The following is an 18,350-nucleotide window of genomic DNA, read 5'->3' on the forward strand; positions in this document are numbered from 1 at the left end:
ACGGCAATGGTATTGATTAGGGATAAGTTCGGAATATTTCAGCCATCCAGAGCTTTGCTTGACTCCGGCTCTGAATAAATTACATCTCTGAAGTGTTGGCCAAGCTTCTTCAGCTCTGATTAGAGACAGAAGTATGACATTTCTGGCATAGGCGATGTCAGAACGCAGATGAGATTCTCGGTCTCAACAACTATTCGATCACAATTATCTGTAAATGAATGGCATTTACAATTCGCTGTAGCGAAGACAATATCGTTAATTAGCAAGAGAAATTCGTTGACACTTCACAATGGTACATACCCTCAGAGATTGACCTTGCAGATCCAGGCTTCTACATGCCTCACCGGATTGACCTACTCATCAGCACACAAGAGTTTTTTGATTTACTTTCTAATGTCATAATTTCTTTGGGTCTAGGCCTTCCTTGCCTAGTCAATACTGCACTTGGTTGGATCGTTGGCGGAAAGGTTTCTGATATATTCCGCAACCTCAAGTCGTAACATGCAACATGCACGTTCTACGAAGCTGCAAGGTGCGTTAGAAGTATCACCAGACGATCGTATGTATCAACTTGTTCTCTGTAGAGAATCTTCAGCTGCGCCTTTAGAATTGTTTCAGCTCAACACTGTCACGTGCTGCCCTGCGCACCATTTCTAGCAATCAGCAGCTTGAAATATATTGCGGATAACTTTTCAAATCAGTTTCCCATCGGAGCAGCCGTAACGAACTGATTTCTTTGGTTTCTGCTCGCTACGGTATTTGTGCGGCTAGCTCAGTAGATTGTGTGTGTTCGTCCCACCAAATTTATATAAACCTGACCGCCCAGTAGTTCAGTGAAAAAGCACAGAATTCTCGGGTTCGGAGTGGGTTTATGGCGGGTATAACTGCAGTCGGCTTTATAACTTGCTTGTCTCGCTGTCTCTGACGGTGTGGGTTGTCTTGTCGCTCCTCGAAGATCCTTAACCGCTGATTGCTCCTGACGTGGCTGGCTCGGTGACTGCTCGGCCACGATTCAGACTCGCTATGGAGTCAGTCGTGCGGGCTTAGGGAAGCGTCACCGTTCTCAGACTAGGGTGAACAGACTGACGAGCTCTCCAGGATCACTCCTCTCGATACCCGACCTCCTGTCCCTTGCTCTGTCCCGGATGGTCCCACGGGCTTCCGCTCAGATCGTGCGGACAGTCAAGGCAGAACGCCAGGAACCTGCCTCGCTTTTCACTTCGCTTCTGTGCCTCGTGTAAACGAACGTTCCACCCTAGTCTCACCCTTCCGCGTACTGTCCGTGCCGTTCCTGCGGGCTCGATCCTCCTTGCGTGGCCGTTGCGGTGTGGTGTCCTGCTTGCTGGTGGCGATGTCCTGCGAACTGCTCCTGACAGGTGGCTGTAGGTCTTGACTTCTGTGCTGGGTTCGAGGGCCTACGCCGATCCGGGACTTCTCTCCCTTCTGGCTCGTGACTCTCGGGGTTCTGTTGCGCCGCTCCGGGACTTCCCTCCCTTCTGGCTCGCTACTCTAGGGGTTCTATGGCGCCGTTCCGGGACTTCTCTCCCTTCTGGCTCGCTACTCTAGGGGTTCCGTTGCGCCGCTCCGGGACTTCTCTCCTCCCGCCAAGTCTCCGCTCTCTCCTTCTCCATTGTTGCTCTCCAAACTCTCTCGCCCTCCAAACTCTCTTCCTCTCCAAACTCTCTTCCTCTCCAAACTCTCTCGCTCTCCAAACTCTTTCGTTCTCCGTCCTCGCTCTTCGGCGCTGCTGGGATTTGTGGGGAGTTATTAAACTCCTCACATTTCCCCCTTACTTCGGGAAGGATTAAGAAAACTCAGCGCTCCCAGTCTCCGGCGTTCACTTGTATATCCTAGCCATTGAGTCAGGGCGCATCTCGTTTCGGTTCCCTCGGTGTTCCCTCGTTGCTCCCTCGACGTTCCCTCGACGCTTTCCATCTTGTTTCCTTTCCACAGCGCCGGTCGTCCTCCGCATAGCAACTTTAAATCTCCCGCGCCAATCCTCCATCTGTTTCCACTGGGCACCGATATTAATCAGCTATCGATACCCAGAGGGCCTGCTCACGATATCGATATCGCTGGTGCGGCGTTGCCACTTGCGAGCCGCGATGTTCATCATCACCGATATTTCCATTTTCTTGTGCCCATCGATCGCACTATCGTCCAGTGCCAATCGACCGCCTATCGAGGCGCCCCCTTCCCTGTTATCTGGTGAGTCTGCAAAATTGGCGATTTCTCAAGGTGAGTTTCCATTTCCTTTTTCCACTTTCGCTCCTATCCTTTAGGCGACTTTCCTTCACTTTCCTCCTTCATTCACCCTCAACTGGCTGACCCGACTCCACGCGGACTTCTTCGCGAGCGAGAGCGGAGAGGACTCAGAATTCGCTTCGCAGCGGGTAAGTAAGCTGGAGTTTTTGTCTTTGCCTCCGCCCTAACTCTTCCCCTTCGTTTTCAGGTTGCTGCCATGTATGCCCCCTTCTTCTTTACGCTTTCAGCCGCGCTCCCGCCCTCTCCGGTCATTAGCTTCTTCGTGTTACATTTTCACGATTTATTTTTACGGACTCATCTCGGTCTGCTCATGCCCGCGAGCCCCAGCCTCACGCGATACGTGCGTCCGCCACTCCTGATCCGCACGCTGCGCCTGCCGCCCAGGTTGCGAGCCTCGCGTACCGCCGGTTCCTCCGCGATTCCTGCGGGCCACTCCTGCTCCGGGACTCCCAGCCATCGCTGGCCTTCCGACGCCGACATCGTCCGCGCCAACTTGGGACCCGCCGCCGATGCGGGCTCCACGGGCGCCGAATGTTGTCGTTTTAAACTTGGCCTTCCACCTCCCGTCGGTTCCGGCCATTTCCACGGCTCCCTCTCCTGAGGGTCCGCCGCTTCCGCCTCGTTTCGCGACGCTGCCGGTGTCGTTGGCCCAGTACCTGGAGTCGATGGCCGCGTACTCGGTGTCGGCGGTGGAGGGAGGTCGCGTCGGCGACCCCTCGTACCGCGGCGTAAGCGTCACCTCCGGCAGCCAACCCGGCGGAGAGGCAGCCCGAACGTCGGCCACCTCCTGGGGCGGCACCCACGGTTCGGCGACATACCTCGGGGTGGGTGGGCATGCCGGTTCCTCCCACAACTGCTGCTCCTCCTCCTCGGCCCGTCGCAAACGTTGCGTTTCCTCCGTCTTCCGCCGCGCCACCAGGTTCAGCCGAAACTCCAGCGTGGCGGCTGCCACCTGCTCCTCGTGGCTGTGGGGAGTCCGTCGGTCCGCAGGTGGCTCCTCGCTGGCCCACTCGACATGGGTTATGCCGGTTGGGATGCGGCCGTCGGTGTCGCTGGTGGCCTTCTGAAGCCGCCACCTCCTCTGCTCCAACCGCGGATCCTCGACCAGCTCGACGTCGCTGTCGGAGCTGATCACCGGATCGGGCTTCCCTCGCCTCGAGATCAGCCGCGAGGATCGGGTACGCCGTGGGGTTGACCACCCTTGCCCCAGGCAAGATCTCTCGGCCGGCTGGCGGGCAGCCATCGCTTTCCTTGCGTCGCTCCTTGCTACTCGGGTGCTCATGGTGGTGTTCTCGCTAAATGACCGTCTGCCGCCGGCCGTTCCTTCCTCGACACCTCGGTTCTAAGCCTTACACTTTGCTCGGTACCACTATTTCTCCCAGCCTGTACTGTACCGTCTTCCCCCTTCCTTCGGCGGACTATCGCTGGACATTTTCCTTTCAGTCATCACCGAGCGTTTGGACGTTCCGGTCTACTGGTTGTGTCTTTTCTGCCCTCCAGTTGGAAAAATTCTTTTTTTCCCCCTCGAGATATTCTTTATTCCTGAGCATCCTTGGAAGTATCCTCGGGCTTTTTTCTTTGTATCCTTTGGCCATCCTTGGAGCTATCCTTAGATTCCTTTCCTCGCGTCCTTCGGGTATCCTTGGAGTTATCCTCGGACCTTTTTCCTCATGTCCTTTGGGTATCCTTGGAGATATCCTTGGACCCTTTTCCTCGTGTCCTTCGGGTATCCTTGGAGCTATCCTTGGACCCCTTTCCTTGTGTCCTTCGGGTATCCTTGGAGCTATCCTTGGACCCCTTTCCTTGTGTCCTTCGGGTATCCTTTGAAACTTTATTGTTGCCTTTTGTCTACCGTATCTGCTTGTAGCTGCTCGCTGGTGTTCTGTGTTTGTTGTTGTTTCAGCTCGCTCACGTGGATGGTCCTCTCTTTTTTTGTGTTCACGTGCCGTATTTTGCAGATTACTGGTGACGCAAAATCCGCGATCTGGTAAGGTCCGTCGTATCTTGGGGCCAACTTTGCTGCGAACCCCTCGGCCGCCTTCGACAAATGATGTTCCTTGGCCCACACAACGTCTCCCACCGCTGGTGTCCATTGTCTCCTCCTCAGGTTGTAATGCCTAGCCTGATCCTGGGAGGCTCTCTCCAGATTCCGCCTTACAATCTCGAAGATTTTCCCGAGTTTGTTTGCCTTCTCCCCTGGGGTCTCAGTGGTCTCGGTTTTCTGCCTTGAGTAATAAACGCTGGCGTGTATCCTGTGGATTCCGAAACACTCGTATTTACTGCCAACATGACCTCAGGCCATTTCTCGTCCCAGTTTCTCTGATCCAGCCCTGTGAACTACGCTATCATCGTCTTCACGGTCCTGTTTGCTCTTTTTGTCGGGTTGCTTGGCTCCCATCTCGGCCAGGAAACTCTTGAAGATTTTGCTGTTGAACTGTACTCGGTTGTCCGCTATGACTACCTTCGGGACCCCAAACCTTGCGATGATGCGCTCCCTGAACGCTTTCTTTAGGGACTCGGCTGTCGCGCTCCGCAGCGGCACCAATTCAGTCCACTTGGAGAACCTGTCTATCAGCACCAGCAGCATTTGGTTGCCGTGTTTTGAACGCGGCAGGGGTCCGACGAAGTCTTCGCACACTGTAGCCCACGGTTCCTCTGGCACCTGCGTTAGCATTTTCCCAGCTGCCTGCATCTGATTTGGCTTGAATCTGATACATGTCTCGCATCCTCTTACGTGGGCTCGAGCGTCTCGGTGCATGCCTGGCCAGTAGTACCGGGCTGCCAGACGTGCTATTGTCCTTCTGCTTCCTACATGGCCAGCTGCCGGTGAGTCGTGGTTCTCTTTCAGCACCGCTTCTCGCAGAGCTTTCGGGACGCACATCTTCCACGTCGCGACATCCTCACTGCCTGCTCTGTGTGGAATGTTCCTGTACAAGGTGTCTCCCTCCATTACGTAGTCCGCGTACTTTTGTGGCTGCGTCCTAATCTTTTCGCGCATGTCCTGAATCCAGCTGCATGCTGTGGAGGCTTCCGTCGCCGATGTCTCCTTGATCCCTCGCAGTGTTACTGGTAGTGGCTGCCTTGATAATGCATCTGCCACCACATTGAGATGTCCCTTCCTGTACGCTATTTCGAAGTCATACTGCTGCAACTCCAGGGCCCATCTGGCGATCCTTCCTGAAGGGCTCTCGATGCTGTTGAGCCACTTCAGCGCCATGTGGTCGGTTACCACCTTGAAGTGGTACCCTTCCAAATACGGCTTCAGTTTCCGGATCGCCCAGACTATTGCCAAACACTCCTTCTCGGTCGTGGAGTAGTTTTTCTCAGCCCCGTTAAGCGTTCGGCTTGAGTAAGAGATCACCTTTTCGCCACGTTCGGTTTCCTGGGTCAAAATGGCCCTAATACCGTAATCACTTGCGTCCGTTTGCAGGACAAATGGTTTTTCAAAATCCGGGCACGCCAGTACAGGGTCTGCCACCAGCCTTGCCTTTACCTCTTCGAATGCCGACTGATGTTCCTGTGTCCACAACCAATTGTTGCCCTTGCGCAGCAGATCGTTGAGTGGTTTGACTATTTTTGCGAAGTCAGGTACAAATCGCCGATACCATGAAGCTACTCCCAGGTACTGTCGGAGCTCTCTTACTGTTGACGGCGGCTATAATTCGGCAATAGCTGCTACCTTTTCCGGATCCGTGCCTATCCCGTCGCTAGTCACTCTATGACCCAAATACAGCAGCTCCTTCTTGAAAAACTGACATTTTTCCGGGTTTAATCTCAGATTAGCCTCTTTCAGTCGCCGGAATACCTCTTTCTTTTGCCTTTTGCTCTTCTAGTGTGCGTCCGATCACTATGATATCGTCCTCGTACGCAAATGCGTGCGCCGACATCTCGGGACCAATTACCCGATCCAACACCCGCTGGAAGGTCGCAGATGCCGAATGGAGTCCAAACGGCATTACTCTCCACTGGAATAAGCCTTTTCCCGGCACTGTAAATGCAGTGTACTGCATGCTGCTTTCTTTCAGCGGGATTTGCCAGTAGCCATCCTTCAGGTCCAAGCTGCTTATGTACCGTGCCTCTCTCAGCTGGTCGAGGATATAATTTATTCGAGGCATCGGGAAGGCATCCTTTATCGATTTGGCGTTGATCTGCCTGAAGTCGACGCACAGTCTCCACTTGCCCGTCTTCTTCCTAACCATCACGATGGGAGAACTGTATGGGCTGGTTGAGTGCTATATGCATCCCATTTGGAGTAGCTCGTCCACCTTCGCATTGATCTCCCCTTGAACTTTCGGATTCTTCGGGTAGTATCGCTGTTTTATTGGCTTGTCGTCCTTCATCGTTATTTGATGCTCTGCCATGTTCGACATTCCTGTCATGGTCTTAAAACTAGCTAGCTCTGCCTCCAGGAACTTCGCTGTGTCGTCATACTCTGCTTCCTGCTGTGCGACTGCTACCGATAGCCTCTCCTCAAACCACCCATTGTGTCGATTCCTGGCCGGTATTCTCACCTCGTGTCCAGCGCACCTTATTTTGGTTCCGACTTGAGTTAGAAAGTCCCATCCTAACACCAATGAATACACTACCCCTAGTAGTATCAACAGGTTCATAGTTAGTCGCTTGTTCCCGAATGCGATGTCCTGCGAACTGCTCCTGACAGGTGGCTGTAGGTCTTGACTTCTGTGCTGGGTTCGAGGGCATACGCCGCTCCGGGACTTCCCTCCCTTCTGGCTCGCTACTCTAGGGGTTCTGTGGTGCCGTTCCGGGACTTCTCTCCCTTCTGGCTCGCTACTTTAGGGGTTTCGTTGCGCCGCTCCGGGACTTCTCTCCCTTCTGGCTCGCTACTCTAGGGGTTCTGTTACGCCGCTCCGGGACTTCTCTCCCTTCTGGCTTGCTACTCTCGTTTTCAAATCTCAGTCTAGTAGACCCTCCAGGCGTAACGCCAGGACTTCCTGGGCAGGACAGAACAGAACTTAGCCGTGTGGTGCCTCCTTAGACCTCAGCCACCTGTGTCTCAGTTCGCAGATTCCTAGTAATCCCAATCCCGAACGTCTCGACGTGACGATCTTGCTCCTCGTAGGCTCCCACGGCGCTGCTTCCGACGACTCGCCCTAGTGTGGCGCCCTTGTAGCTTGCTTGGTTGGATTTCGTTCGACTCCTTGCTCTCGACTGACTGCTCGCTCTTGACTGACTGATCTCGACTGAATGCTCTCGACTGAATGATTGATCCCGCTGCCAGCGCCCTGCGGGCTTATATAGGGCCTCTATGAACCGTTATTTTCCTTTTGCACACGGCCCGCCAAAACTCTCCACATCGGGTCCAAAGTCCATGGTTCCTGTTTGACCCTCTTGTCCCTGACGCACTGCTTCCCGCCGCCGTCCAGCCTGATGCTGCCGTCCCGCTGATCCCGGAGACGCATGCGACATGTTTGTGTGCCGCACCGCTGCTGAGATGTGGCACCTTCTTTCCAAAGTCTAAAGTCCGGCGGCGTCCCGCTACTCCTTTTTGCACACGGCACTCTCGCTCCGCCCGCCAAGTCTCCGCTTTCTCCTTCTCCATTGTTGGTCTCCAAACTTTCTTGGTCTCCGAACCCTCATGCTCTCCAAACTTTCTCGCCCTTCAAACTCTTGTCTCCAAACTCTCTTCCTCTCCAAACTCTCTCGCTATCCAAACTCTTGTCTCCAAACTCTCTTCCTCTCCAAACTCTCTTCCTCTCCAAACTCTCACGTTCTCCGTCCTCGATCTCCAAACTCCCTCGTTCTCCGTCCTCGATCTCCAACTCTCTCGTTCTCCGTCCTCGATCTTCAAACTCTCTCGTTCTACGTCCTCGACCTCCAACTCTCTCGTTCTCCGTCCTCGCTCTTCGCCGCGCCGCCACTACGCGAATTCGCCGCGTACCTGGTGAGCGGCCGGCCATCTGCTGCTGGGATTTGTGGGGAGTTATCCAACTCCTCACAATATATATGTCGATGACCTCCTTACTGGAGCAGACAGTGTCAAAAACCTTCATCTCAAGGCTGCAGAGGTCACCAGCATACTTTCTAAGGCTGGATTAGAGCTTGCAAAGTGGAACACAAAAAAAATAGAAGGCAATGGGGCAGAGTTTCAATTCAAGGTTGATACCAAAGATGTAACGAAGACTTTGGGCATGTCGTGGCAACCAAAATTGGATGTGTTTTGTTTCAGGTGTACCCTACCTACAATCTCTGTCATTACCAAGCGGAGAATCATTTCACTTGTAGCTCACCTGTACGATTTGCTAGGACTGGTATAACCAGTCGTTATTCGATTCGAAAATATTGGTCCAAGAGTTGTGGATGCATCGTCTAACTGGGACAATCCACTTCCCCCTGAGCATTAATCTCAGTGGAAGCGAATAGAAGAAGATTTGCACAATCTTCAAACCATCGAAGTTCCAAGATTTATTAACTCGTCACCAAGAAATCCATCGGAAATACATGGATTTTCAGGTGCGCCGCAGCGAGCTTATGGCTGTTGCCTATATCTACGAACATACATAAGTGAAGAGTTCAAATCAATGCTAATCATCGCCAAGTCTAAAGTGGCCCCAATAAAGGCAATTTCATTGCCGCGGCTATTTATGGTGTCAAACATGGTCCAAAATTAAGCAAAAAATTAAAAAATACAATGATATTTTCTTTAGGACAGATTCAAGAATAGTTCTACAGTGGCTTACCATGCACTCGTCCAAGCTAAACTGTTTCGTTGCTAACCGGATTTCTGAGATACAATCAACCACGTCAAACATCACTTGGGGGCAACACTATAACATTACCATTTCACTCGATGCCAAAGAATCATTGCTTCACAGTGAAATTGGTTGAATATCTCCACCAATATGTGGACCAAAGGCTCTTATTGGAATCCTGCGACTTCAGGCTTGGATTTTAAACGCCTGAGAAATCGTTCGAAAGATTGTAAGGCGCTGCAAACACTGTTACCATTAGACAAATAATGGGTTGATCGCTTTCATTCACAACGACCTTTTTTTGTAACTGGAGTCGACCTATGTCAACCATTTTCCACATCATACCGCATTCGAAGCAAGGTTCCATATATATGTTTATATGCTTTTCGTCAAAAGCAATCCACATAGAACTCATTTCCGATATTTTTACTAATAATTTTATTCTCTGTTTAAAGCGCTTCGTCAGTCGCAGAGGCATCCCACTACGAATTTATTGTGACAATGCAACTAATTTCGCCGGTGCACGATCGCAGCTCGAAGACTTTAAGCAGCAGCTGTTTGACGTGCTTAAATGTGCAGAAGTTCAGCAACATCGTGGGATTCGAGTTCAAGTTCATCCCTCCATGTGCTCCTCACTTAGGCGGCTTGTGGGAGGCCGCAGTGAAGTCCATGAGTTACCTAATGATGAAAAACGTGGGCAACACTGGGCTAACGTACGAGGAGCTTCAAACGATTGCAATCGGGTCGGAGGCAATCTTAAACTCAAGACCAATGGCACCCCTCTCCGAAAACCCAAACGATGGAGAGGCGATTACCCCAGCACACTTGCTGATTGGGTCCTCATTGATGTTCGTACCGGAACCTTCAATTGACGAGAGCAGACCGTCCTATCTTACGCGGTGGCACCGCGTAACGTACTTGAAGCAACAGTTCTGGGAGCTATAGAAGCGTGATTATTTACACACGCTTCAGGCGCGCTCCAAATGGCTCACACCCAATGCCAACATTCAAATTGGCCAAATGGTTACAATTCACGAGGATAATACACCTCCCCAGGAATGGATCCTTGGTCGCATCACCGACACGCATGTCGGAGCTGATGGACGAGGACGATATCAAGGTGAAAAATGGAACAATTTTAAGACCCATCTGTAAGATAGCTCCCCTGCTCCCCTCCTTGGATCATTCATCGGGCGAAGAATGTTCGGTGAAATCATAAGTCAATATTAATTCTGATTCAATTATTATTATTTTATAAAGAACTTCGTCTAAGCTAAGCTTGTAATCTCGAAATCGAACATACATACATACATACATGGGGGAAAAGAAAGGAAAACAAGGAGTGGTCAGGTCTACAATAGTTCTGCTTAAACATATTAGACATTTACTTTTGTATTATTTTGAACATCCCTTACAACTCTACAAAAATATTAGTATCGATACTGCACGAAAAAAATCGTCGCATTACCTACTCGTTTTTCTTTTCTGTGCTTGGAGACGAGTAGATGTAAAACCCCTAAAATCTATTGTTTTTCCGAACGAACAAAAGTCATTAAACTTAATTTCGTGTTGTAATTGGCCTATTTATCGGCGATCCTACAAATTTGGTGTCAAAAGTAGGATTTACTTGGAGAAACAGCAGAGAAGAAGATTCGTTAAGATCAGAGTGTGTCATCAATTGCGCATCAGCAATTAGAAAGCGAAAACGAAGGAGGAAAAGCAGCTAACTGGCAGATCGTGTACACCGGAGAGGTGTGGCAAGGTACGCATCCCGTGCAAGGGTCCTGCAAGGAGGAAGGAGACATCGAAAACTTGGCTTTGGGGGAGCGCAAGTCTGGCGAAATAGCCTGAAAAAGTAGCACAAGTCTGGGGAAATAGCCTGAGAGTCAACGTCAACGTAATCGTCGCACAGGGTGTGCATTGTTTACAGAAACGGAGGCTGAGCGAACTGAATCACTTATTTTGTATTTTCAAACTTATAATATTACCCAAAAGTTCTTTGTATTACCTAATCACTAAGTTAGGTTTAAGAATTCAATATAATTTGTTAATTTGTAACCATTGTAAGCAGAGGAAAGATTTTGGCGTTAAACGTGAACGCGTTAAAGGAGAAATTATCACTGCTACAAGCGGTAGGAAGCAGACACTGCAGGACAGACCTTCGATCATTACAACTTGTCAGCTGAGGTAATTTAAGACGAGGAAACCGATTACGGAGATGCAGCTTCAATGCATGAGTCAAGATCTACACCAGGCGGAGCTCGCAGTTCATTTATATTGCGCGATATCGAAGACTCCCTTTCTCAGTTCAATGGTTCGAGCCAGCCGTCTGTACACAGCTGGGTCCAGGAGTTTGAAATAATGCGGCAGCAGTCCAGTGGAATAATCTTCAAATGTTTATCTATTCGAAGCAATTGTTAAAAGGCGCAGCTAAAATATTCGTTCGAAGTCAGCCAGGCATTTCCAACTGGTCATCACTTAAGCAAGCACTAGAAGCTGAGTTCGGATCAGACGTATCGGCAATTGAATTCACCGCATGCTGAAAAATCGACGAAAATGCGACCAAATGAGGATTATAAGGAGTACCTATATTCGCTCATGGAAATAGGAAACCCTGTTAATTTGGATGATGCTAGTCTTATAGAGTACTTTATCGAAGGTATACCCGACTCGAGGAGCAACAAAACCAACTTGTATCAGGCCAGGACTCTTCAGGAACTTAAGAAGCAAATAAAGGTGTATGAGAAAAGGCATCGAATTGCCCAGGTACTAGCGTAGCTGAAACCCAGGAGGGAAAAAATGCCAGCACAATGACGAACCATATTAGCAGCAGTGGCAAATGCATTTTTAAGGACATTTCCTGTAATGGCGTTCGGTTTTCCGCTTTAATCGATGTAGGCTGTGATCTCTGCCTTATCCGTGATGACGTAGTTAAGATGCTAGGAAACATCGAGCTTGTTTACGAAAAGTATTTGGCATTTGTAACAGCGAGTTAAATGTGCTTGGCAGTTCTGTAACCCAAGTTGCGGTAGACAAGACTTGTTTGGACTTAAATTTTCATGTTGCCAGCAGAAATTATATCAAGTATTTAGCAGTCATCGGGAATAGCATTTTAAAGCAAGTGGACTTGACATTCTCAGAGAAGTCGGTAAAATTTCAAGCAAAAGAGAACCAGAACAGCCAGGAGTCCTTTACTACAGATAAAGCAGTTGTAAAAAAGTCTGGTCGGCTGGGATATACTCAGTCCCGCCATGGTCTCTTTACCGAAAATATTTGTAAAGATATGTGACAAAAAGGTCTAGGACGAAAATCGGTTGGCTGGCGTGAGATGTAGAGTGCTAGCAATCGGGATACGGAGTGAGAGAAATGGCTTATTCGGTGTCTGCTGCAGAGGGAAAAGGGTCAGCAGTAACGCGCATTTGGGCCTGCCTCACAGCATTCGCTACGAGAAGGCCGAGAGAGAGAGAATCGATTATGGAGACAACTTTTCCCTAGAGCAGAATTTATGGCCAATCTAGGCATTTGTCTTGAAATATTTATATTTATGCGTGGGCAGCTTGATTTTTTATTCTTTCCTACGAAATGTATTAAAGTTAGGTGAAAAATACATTAATTAGAGCATTTTATTGATTTATTTGTAACCCGAGTTTCTACTTTTACTTTATTTTGTTTTCCCGTGCAGTCGGGCGCGAGTTGGCTCATTACAGCCGACAGTGGCAGAAAAAGATCTAAATTTTCCATTAAAAATATATCCCGAACTTCCTTTGGAAAGAGGACGGACCAATGCGTGGTATTTTAAATATCTAAGAAATATTTATTTAACCAATGAGCAACCAGTTTCCTAAAGTTGGCTACACACCTTTTCTCGGTGTGGTCAGGCTCGGCAGAAAAAGAAATCAAAGTAGTCAAGGAAAAAAACATGGCAGCGGCAAGTTTGTGTTCAGATATGTAAGAAAATATTCTTTTTTAAATTTACAGCTTGCGTCGTTTTGCATTTTTGTTCATTTTTTTAAACTCTTGGTTCATGCTTTTTTTCCTCAGTGCTCGCAGGCTAACGGGTTAGGTTAGGTCATGCTATATAAATTCTAGCCTACTCTGGGCGAAGCAGCATCACACCCAATGCCAACATTCAAATTGGCCAAATGGTTACAATTCACGAGGATAATACACCTCCCCAGGAATGGATCCTTGGTCGCATCACCGACACGCATGTCGGAGCTGATGGACGAGGACGATATCAAGGTGAAAAATGGAACAATTTTAAGACCCATCTGTAAGATAGCTCCCCTGCTCCCCTCCTTGGATCATTCATCGGGCGAAGAATGTTCGGTGAAATCATAAGTCAATATTAATTCTGATTCAATTATTATTATTTTATAAAGAACTTCGTCTAAGCTAAGCTTGTAATCTCGAAATCGAACATACATACATACATACATGGGGGAAAAGAAAGGAAAACAAGGAGTGGTCAGGTCTACAATAGTTCTGCTTAAACATATTAGACATTTACTTTTGTATTATTTTGAACATCCCTTACAACTCTACAAAAATATTAGTATCGATACTGCACGAAAAAAATCGTTGCATTACCTACTCGTTTTTCTTTTCTGTGCTTGGAGACGAGTAGATGTAAAACCCCTAAAATCTATTGTTTTTCCGAACGAACAAAAGTCATTAAACTCAATTTCGTGTTGTAATTGGCCTATTTATCGGCGATCATACAAATTTGGTGTCAAAAGTAGGATTTACTTGGAGAAACAGCAGAGAAGAAGATTCGTTAAGATCAGAGTGTGTCATCAATTGCGCATCCGCAATTAGAAAGCGAAAACGAAGGAGGAAAAGCAGCTAACTGGCAGATCGTGTACACCGGAGAGGTGTGGCAAGGTACGCATCCCGTGCAAGGGTCCTGCAAGGAGGAAGGAGACATCGAAAACTTGGCTTTGGGGGAGCGCAAGTCTGGCGAAATAGCCTGAAAAAGTAGCACAAGTCTGGGGAAATAGCCTGAGAGTCAACGTCAACGTAATCGTCGCACAGGGTGTGCATTGTTTACAGAAACGGAGGCTGAGCGAACTGAATCACTTATTTTGTATTTTCAAACTTATAATATTACCCAAAAGTTCTTTGTATTACCTAATCACTAAGTTAGGTTTAAGAATTCAATATAATTTGTTAATTTGTAACCATTGTAAGCAGAGGAAAGATTTTGGCGTTAAACGTGAACGCGTTAAAGGAGAAATTATCACTGCTACAAGCGGTAGGAAGCAGACACTGCAGGACAGACCTTCGACCATTACAACTTGTCAGCTGAGGTAATTTAAGACGAGGAAACCGATTACGGAGATGCAGCTTCAATGCATGAGTCAAGATCTACACCAGGCGGAGCTCGCAGTTCATTTTTATTGCGCGTTATCGAAGACTCCCTTTCTCAGTTCAATGGTTCGAGCCAGCCGTCTGTACACAGCTGGGTCCAGGAGTTTGAAATAATGCGACAGCAGTCCAGTGGAATAATCTTCAAATGTTTATCTATTCGAAGCAATTGTTAAAAGGCGCAGCTAAAATATTCGTTCGAAGTCAGCCAGGCATTTCCAACTGGTCATCACTTAAGCAAGCACTAGAAGCTGAGTTCGGATCAGACGTATCGGCAATTGAATTCACCGCATGCTGAAAAATCGACGAAAATGCGACCAAATGAGGATTATAAGGAGTACCTATATTCGCTCATGGAAATAGGAAACCCTGTTAATTTGGATGATGCTAGTCTTATAGAGTACTTTATCGAAGGTATACCCGACTCGAGGAGCAACAAAACCAACTTGTATCAGGCCAGGACTCTTCAGGAACTTAAGAAGCAAATAAAGGTGTATGAGAAAAGGCATCGAATTGCCCAGGTACTAGCGTAGCTGAAACCCAGGAGGGAAAAAATGCCAGCACAATGACGAACCATATTAGCAGCAGTGGCAAATGCATTTTTAAGGACATTTCCTGTAATGGCGTTCGGTTTTCCGCTTTAATCGATGTAGGCTGTGATCTCTGCCTTATCCGTGATGACGTAGTTAAGATGCTAGGAAACATCGAGCTTGTTTACGAAAAGTATTTGGCATTTGTAACAGCGAGTTAAATGTGCTTGGCAGTTCTGTAACCCAAGTTGCGGTAGACAAGACTTGTTTGGACTTAAATTTTCATGTTGCCAGCAGAAATTATATCAAGTATTTAGCAGTCATCGGGAATAGCATTTTAAAGCAAGTGGACTTGACATTCTCAGAGAAGTCGGTAAAATTTCAAGCAAAAGAGAACCAGAACAGCCAGGAGTCCTTTACTACAGATAAAGCAGTTGTAAAAAAGTCTGGTCGGCTGGGATATACTCAGTCCCGCCATGGTCTCTTTACCGAAAATATTTGTAAAGATATGTGACAAAAAGGTCTAGGACGAAAATCGGTTGGCTGGCGTGAGATGTAGAGTGCTAGCAATCGGGATACGGAGTGAGAGAAATGGCTTATTCGGTGTCTGCTGCAGAGGGAAAAGGGTCAGCAGTAACGCGCATTTGGGCCTGCCTCACAGCATTCGCTACGAGAAGGCCGAGAGAGAGAGAATCGATTATGGAGACAACTTTTCCCTAGAGCAGAATTTATGGCCAATCTAGGCATTTGTCTTGAAATATTTATATTTATGCGTGGGCAGCTTGATTTTTTATTCTTTCCTACGAAATGTATTAAAGTTAGGTGAAAAATACATTAATTAGAGCATTTTATTGATTTATTTGTAACCCGAGTTTCTACTTTTACTTTATTTTGTTTTCCCGTGCAGTCGGGCGCGAGTTGGCTCATTACAGCCGACAGTGGCAGAAAAAGATCTAAATTTTCCATTAAAAATATATCCCGAACTTCCTTTGGAAAGAGGACGGACCAATGCGTGGTATTTTAAATATCTAAGAAATATTTATTTAACCAATGAGCAACCAGTTTCCTAAAGTTGGCTACACACCTTTTCTCGGTGTGGTCAGGCTCGGCAGAAAAAGAAATCAAAGTAGTCAAGGAAAAAAACATGGCAGCGGCAAGTTTGTGTTCAGATATGTAAGAAAATATTCTTTTTTAAATTTACAGCTTGCGTCGTTTTGCATTTTTGTTCATTTTTTTAAACTCTTGGTTCATGCTTTTTTTCCTCAGTGCTCGCAGGCTAACGGGTTAGGTTAGGTCATGCTATATAAATTCTAGCCTACTCTGGGCGAAGCAGCATCACACCCAATGCCAACATTCAAATTGGCCAAATGGTTACAATTCACGAGGATAATACACCTCCCCAGGAATGGATCCTTGGTCGCATCACCGACACGCATGTCGGAGCTGATGGACGAGGACGATATCAAGGTGAAAAATGGAACAATTTTAAGACCCATCTGTAAGATAGCTCCCCTGCTCCCCTCCTTGGATCATTCATCGGGCGAAGAATGTTCGGTGAAATCATAAGTCAATATTAATTCTGATTCAATTATTATTATTTTATAAAGAACTTCGTCTAAGCTAAGCTTGTAATCTCGAAATCGAACATACATACATACATACATGGGGGAAAAGAAAGGAAAACAAGGAGTGGTCAGGTCTACAATAGTTCTGCTTAAACATATTAGACATTTACTTTTGTATTATTTTGAACATCCCTTACAACTCTACAAAAATATTAGTATCGATACTGCACGAAAAAAATCGTTGCATTACCTACTCGTTTTTCTTTTCTGTGCTTGGAGACGAGTAGATGTAAAACCCCTAAAATCTATTGTTTTTCCGAACGAACAAAAGTCATTAAACTCAATTTCGTGTTGTAATTGGCCTATTTATCGGCGATCATACAAATTTGGTGTCAAAAGTAGGATTTACTTGGAGAAACAGCAGAGAAGAAGATTCGTTAAGATCAGAGTGTGTCATCAATTGCGCATCCGCAATTAGAAAGCGAAAACGAAGGAGGAAAAGCAGCTAACTGGCAGATCGTGTACACCGGAGAGGTGTGGCAAGGTACGCATCCCGTGCAAGGGTCCTGCAAGGAGGAAGGAGACATCGAAAACTTGGCTTTGGGGGAGCGCAAGTCTGGCGAAATAGCCTGAAAAAGTAGCACAAGTCTGGGGAAATAGCCTGAGAGTCAACGTCAACGTAATCGTCGCACAGGGTGTGCATTGTTTACAGAAACGGAGGCTGAGCGAACTGAATCACTTATTTTGTATTTTCAAACTTATAATATTACCCAAAAGTTCTTTGTATTACCTAATCACTAAGTTAGGTTTAAGAATTCAATATAATTTGTTAATTTGTAACCATTGTAAGCAGAGGAAAGATTTTGGCGTTAAACGTGAACGCGTTAAAGGAGAAATTATCACTGCTACAAGCGGTAGGAAGCAGACACTGCAGGACAGACCTTCGACCATTACAACTTGTCAGCTGAGGTAATTTAAGACGAGGAAACCGATTACGGAGATGCAGCTTCAATGCATGAGTCAAGATCTACACCAGGCGGAGCTCGCAGTTCATTTTTATTGCGCGTTATCGAAGACTCCCTTTCTCAGTTCAATGGTTCGAGCCAGCCGTCTGTACACAGCTGGGTCCAGGAGTTTGAAATAATGCGACAGCAGTCCAGTGGAATAATCTTCAAATGTTTATCTATTCGAAGCAATTGTTAAAAGGCGCAGCTAAAATATTCGTTCGAAGTCAGCCAGGCATTTCCAACTGGTCATCACTTAAGTAAGCACTAGAAGCTGAGTTCGGATCAGACGTATCGGCAATTGAATTCACCGCATGCTGAAAAATCGACGAAAATGCCCAAATGAGGATTATAAGGAGTACCTATATTCGCTCATGGAAATAGGAAACCCTGTTAATTTGGATGATGCTAGTCTTATAGAGTACTTTATCGAAGGTATACCCGACTCGAGGAGCAACAAAACCAACTTGTATCAGGCCAGGACTCTTCAGGAACTTAAGAAGCAAATAAAGGTGTATGAGAAAATTCGAAGCAGTCGCCCTTAAGTTCCTTATACTGCTAAATGTCATATTACCAACAAAGACAAAAAACAAAAAATCTGGAGATCCTTCACATTTCGCAAAAGAGTGTAATAAGCCATCAAACGCTACAGGTGCGAACAGCCAGGACACAAGGCATGGAATTGCCCAGGTATAGCGTAGCTGAAACCGAGGAGGGAAAAAATGCCAGCACAATGACGAACCATATTAGCAGCAGTGGCAAATGCATTTTTAAGGACATTTCCTGTAATGGCGTTCGGTTTTCCGCTTTAATCGATGTAGGCTGTGATCTCTGCCTTATCCGTGATGACGTAGTTAAGATGCTAGGAAACATCGAGCTTGTTTACGAAAAGTATTTGGCATTTGTAAC

At 47.2% G+C, this 18,350-nt stretch overlaps 2 long non-coding RNA genes across 2 annotated transcripts; both read left to right on the top strand.

Moving 5' to 3' along the window:
- The first annotated feature begins 12,860 nt into the window (after positions 1-12,860).
- On the top strand, positions 12,861-13,374 carry LOC127012144 (uncharacterized). Its single transcript, XR_007765662.1, has 2 exons — positions 12,861-12,923; positions 13,017-13,374. It is a non-coding gene; the product is annotated as an uncharacterized LOC127012144 (long non-coding RNA).
- Positions 13,375-15,982: 2,608 nt separating this feature from the next.
- Positions 15,983-16,496, top strand: LOC127012145 (uncharacterized). Its single transcript, XR_007765663.1, has 2 exons — positions 15,983-16,045; positions 16,139-16,496. It is a non-coding gene; the product is annotated as an uncharacterized LOC127012145 (long non-coding RNA).
- Positions 16,497-18,350: the final 1,854 nt, after the last annotated feature.

The sequence above is a fragment of the Drosophila biarmipes genome, unplaced genomic scaffold (genome assembly GCF_025231255.1).
Source record: "Drosophila biarmipes strain raj3 unplaced genomic scaffold, RU_DBia_V1.1 ptg000022l, whole genome shotgun sequence".
In the NCBI taxonomy this organism is placed as follows: domain Eukaryota; kingdom Metazoa; phylum Arthropoda; class Insecta; order Diptera; family Drosophilidae; genus Drosophila; species Drosophila biarmipes.